Here is a 5,422-nt window from a genome sequence, read left to right as displayed (position 1 = left end):
ATAAGAAAGAAACTGCAGCTGTTAGGTCTACGGGTGGCGGGTGGGGAGGGAAGCCTTAGACATCTGCAGCAGAAACCCATGATTTGGAATGCCATGCCCACATTTGCTTAGTGATACCTGTGGAATGGCTTTCTTTTTCAGGAATCATTTTAAAGAAAGGTAGTGTGGGGGAGTATTTTTATATCAGGAAATGAACCTCAAAGTAATATTCATTTTGCATTCATCATTTCAATTTATGCAGTTACTGAATAGTTTTTGAGAAAACAAAATTCTTCCAAAAAGTTGTAAGCAAACTAAACAGACTTCATGTTTGTTGTCTTCCAGGCTTCTGATACTAAGTGTTTATCCTTGAACAACTAACCTATTTTAATGAATGCTTGCTGCACCAACGTTAGCACTGTGCTTTTTAAGAACAAGTTGAAAGTTGCCTTTGTATAGCCAGTACTTCCTTGTCCATGCTGCCACTGGGCAAGCATGCCCGAAAGTTAGGGTACCCACAGGTTAACTTGGAATGTCAGCTTCTTAATGCTTTGAAGTATTACTTTTAACAAAGATTTTTTGATCCTAGATTTTGTCTGGTCTGTGTTTGAGGAAATAAGCAAAGAAAGAGGAAAATATGTGTTCTTTATTCGTGAAATAATTCATTAATATCTTGGTACATTTTCCTCAGTAACTGTTTGTCATTATGATGAAATGTCATATGCAAGTATTCCAAATTGCTTTTGTGTAATTGATAACTGCAAAAGCAATTCAATAATGAATTTTTTTCAAATACAGTCATGGAGAAATTTTTAACCTAGAGGAAAACATGCGATGAAAGTACAAAACTGCTTTAGAACCTCTGGAAAAAAAAACAAACTGGAAGTGTGCTTTTATTGTGTTTGAGACTGATTTTCTGTATGGCAGAGTGAAAAAATGTAACATTTGGTATTTTGAAAGCAAATGTTGGATGGAGTACATTTGAAAACATCTGATGTGTCTGCTGTGCTTAATGATAGATAGATAAAATTGTTAGTATCTGATGTGAACCGTGTAATCTTCCAAAAACCTCCATTAGCTGTCAGTTTCCCTGGATGGAAAATAGCTTTGATGGAGAAGCTGTTGCTCACAGTGCTGCACTACTGTTTTCCCTCTTACTCTTGATTCTGAGAATAAAAGCAGCTTCTCTGTTACTCATGAGATGTCAGGCTTTATTAAGAAAAGTAAGGACAAATAGAACATAAGAGATGAAATACTGCCTTTTTTTCCCCTCCCTTTTTATTTTGATATCGACTCTCTCTTTTTTTTTCCCTTTGTTTTCATACCACTTCTCTTTTCAAACTCTTATTTCAAGACAATCTCTTTTTCCTTTGGCTGCCACTTTGGGTGAATTATCTAGCAGTTGTTAAGCAGATGTAAATCAGTTCATCAGATTGATCTCAGCTCTCTAATGTATTTTAGCAAGCTAGTTTCTATTACCAGATAGTCTTGAGAGGAACAGAGTATCTTTGTTCAGGTTGTTTTTATGGTTTAATTCAGTACAGTCATTCTCTCTTACTTGTTATTTGGGTATCTTGAACTTGATATTTTCTCTAGACTATGCGAATAGCACACTTAACCCTTGAACAAAACTTAAAGGTAGTTACTTTGAACAAATGTCATCTATTCTCTCATTTAGAACAATTCATGTGCTTGAATTGATTATTTCACTTGTGAATGTTGGTGTCTTTCTCCTTGGCAGCTGGGAAAGCTAAGGTCATCTTCATGTAAATAGTCCAAATGAAATTCTGTGTCTGTTTTACTAATCAATATGTGAAAAATGTGCTTTAAAATAATAATAATTAAAAAAACCACTTCATATATTCTGTGGCATATATGAAAGTAGACAACCCCCCATCTCCAAATTACTGAGTTGTTCATCTGAATCATTTATAATAATATTACTGCAGTTAAAATGCATGTTAATTCAGAACTGTTGTTCTCGCAGATAGCATATGTTCAAGTTTAGGGGATTGTATCTTTGAGGTTAAGGCTCTAGATGGCATCTAGAAACCCATCTTAGAAATGAGAGTTGTAAGTTGTTATTTGTGTGGAGGGCTATTTTGGATTCTGTGAATGGGAAAACTGTTCACTGAGAAGAAATCTAATGTTGTTTTTGCATCTGTTATTGGTATAATTTCAAGTACGGTTGAGAGAATAAAGAATGCAGACTGAGAGTGTTCAGTCTCTTGTTGAGTCCTGTGATGCAAAGAGAGTCTTCAGACATTAGGTAATTTTGCATGCTCTGAAAACTGTAGTATCTAAAGAGGACAGAATAAATAGAAAGCTGTAATATTTATTATTAATTTTCTTTTGTGAATACGACTTTTGTAGTTTAGCTTGATGATTGCTTCTCTTATGTTTGTAACATCTCTTACCTAGATTAGACAGAGGCATAGATACGACACTGAGGAAGAGGACATTTAGCAGAGTTTTCAGTTGTCTTGTTCAAGTTTTTTGAAGGCATTCTGTCACAAAGCTAGAAAGCTGAACAAAGAAAGCATCTGAGCTCCACTGATGTAGTGTGCATGTTAATTACATTTTACAAAGTTTATGGCTAGTGTATATTTAATGGAGAATGATTTAATATAAATTGTTTTTATCAGTAACAATAGACTGGAATTCTGTTGAGGTGTTTCTTTGATGTATGAAAACTGATGTTCTTGTTGGTTGTTTTTTTCTCCTTATGTGGTAAAGTGCTTTTAATGTAATATGTTCTAATATGTTTGCATCTTTTTTTTTTTTTTTTTTTTTGGTGGAAGCAGACCTTCTAATCAATTTGTTCCTACTGCTTTTTGATATGCAGCCATTTTTGTTGGAGAATTTGGGTTGGCAGGCAGCTAAAGGAATAACGTGTTAAATGAGGAGAACTGAGAGGGGATCTTACCAAAATTATAAATACTTAAAAAGCTGATACCAAGAGGATGAGACCGGGCTCTTTTTGACTATTTCATAGTGGATAAATCCTGAGTAAATAACAAGAGAATTAGCAATAAAATGGCTTGGCATATTGCGTTAGCATCATTATATTTTTTGATTTATTTTAACTTCACTGATGTGTATGTTAAAGAAGAATGTTCTGTTTCCTTAAAAAAAAAAAAAAAAAAAAAAAAAAAAAAAAAAACAGAAAAAAACCCCCACCAAAACAAAAAAAATAAACGCAGACAAAACAAACAAAAAAGCCCCATAACATTTAGGCCTATTTTTCTTTTCTATTTTATTACATACTCTAATGTGGCTAGAAATGCAGTCAAAAAAAAATTGCTGCTGAATTGGAGTCTGGGCATTAGAATTTGTATTTTCAGACACAGACTGCATACTAAACAGGGTAATAGAAGAAAGTAAGCTCTACTCATAATGCATGCTCAATTAAAAATGTCAAAACATAGACAGTCTTTAAAGAGGTTTTTATAAAATAATTTTCTTTTAGTGTGTATAATTATTAACAAATGGTACATAAACCTGAAGTCTTTGAGAAATGTTCTTCCAAGTGTGACTCCAGGAAAATTCTTAATATAAAGATGGTACTTAAGAGAACTGTCAATTCCAATGATAAATGACCATTTCAAACTCAACTCCTTGTGCGTTTGATATGCAGAGAAACATCTATTGTTTTTTGATACAAGATCAGCATCTAAAAAGGCAATGTGTACTGTAGTTATAATTTTTTCTTTAAGGAAATTTCTCTCTATGTATATGTTCTCCAGAATGTGTAGAGCTACGCTGTAGAGCTGAAGGCTTTTTCAGCGGAAAAAAACATGTTTGCTCTTTAAAATTGCTCTTTCTACAGTATTAAATTAAGCTTGATTGTAGAGTGCATTACATTAAGGAACATGTTTATTTCATCTTCATTACAGTATAAAGCCAATACAGGGCAATCCTGTGCATGGTGTAGGGGTTTGATTCAGTTTCCAAGTTGTCTTATCATAGCTTTCTTAACTTGTCTTATTCTACGTGTGATTTTTTTTGTCTGTTGGATATATATCCAACTGTGTTTTCTTGCATAATTCTTTAACCTGCGACTTTTCATAATTCCAACATTGGCAGTCTTCTGAAGAAGCTTAACAAGTTAATAGGGTCGTGTTTTTTAAAAGGACATGCTTGAAAGCTGATTGTCAGACTTAAATAATTATACATCAGAAAACATGCTGCCTGACTGTTCAGGTTATGTTAGAAACTTAAGTTAACCCTTATTATTCAAAGGTGAATAGTATTACTCTTGGATGTTATCGTTCTATGTATTTCTGAAGTAGTGTATGGTGTTTTGTCAACATAGATGAGCTCCGTCCTCTGCCTGCTCTCTTTTTGATTCATATAAACAGGACAAGTAAAGACCAACATCTGTGTGATTCTTGGTAGTGATCAGAACTGATTCACTGTATCCTTAAAACAAGCTCAGTGTTCTCTGTCCTTTGAGAGAGGATTTCTAGGATGTCTGGAAGATGTGGCCATCCCAAGAATCTGTGCTGGGGTGTGTAGTTTCTTTGTAGTTTTCCTGGATTTTCCTTTTAAAAACTTAAAGGTATTTTCACAGCTGCCTTGCCTGATAGGTAGCACCAGCATAGAAGAACAGTGCTTTTTTTCACTGAATAACTTTGTTGCTAATGTCAATATTCTTCAGTAGAACTTGGATCAAATCTGTGAGTCTTTACACAGTATAGGCTGACATTTCTAGAACCGTCATCTTTTTCAGATATACGTTCTTATGATTTGCTAGAGATCTAAACATGGGGAAAAAAACACCACTCAAATGAGCGGTTCCTCATGTCTGAGGGTACTATGGGCTTGTGAAAAGAGCAAGAAGCTAGGAGTCAATTCCAGTGTGAATTATTTTTGTGGAATTGAATTCTCTAAACTTTGATTAGGAATACTGTGCGTGCTAGTTGGAGTGAATTCAATCCTTAACTTAATGGATTCTGAGTGTTCAAGTATGAGTTTGTCAGCCTCAGTTCCCTTTGTAGTAGGAGGGTTCTCTGTATAAACAGTAATCTGTTCTGTGCTGAGACAGGAGCGAGTGTCTGCAGATAACTTCTTTGACCTACGTGTTTGCCTCCTGTGACTGTAAGCCTCAGTTTACTAGTAGTGAAATAATTAACATTTAAAAGCTAAACTAGCTTCATATTTCACAAGTAATTAAAATTTCACAAGTGATGCTATCCTAACTAAAAATAAATGCAATATTGACATTTCTACCATTGTAGAGGAATCTTGTTTATAAAATGTTAGAATAGTAATGAATATTCTGACACTTTACGTGGTTATTTTGTCAATATTAGTAATATAACAAATTCTGAAAGTATCCCTCTTAAGTAGGATTAAAAAACGAACAAGTTCCTATTTTGTGAAGAAGCTACTGACCAGAGTTATTTGATTGTATCTTATTTCTATTACTCACTTCTTTTGG

This window comes from Numida meleagris, chromosome 10, assembly GCF_002078875.1.
Source record: "Numida meleagris isolate 19003 breed g44 Domestic line chromosome 10, NumMel1.0, whole genome shotgun sequence".
In the NCBI taxonomy this organism is placed as follows: Eukaryota; Metazoa; Chordata; class Aves; order Galliformes; family Numididae; genus Numida; species Numida meleagris.
The sequence above is the reverse complement of the archived record's forward strand: the minus strand, read 5'-3'. Positions refer to the sequence as shown.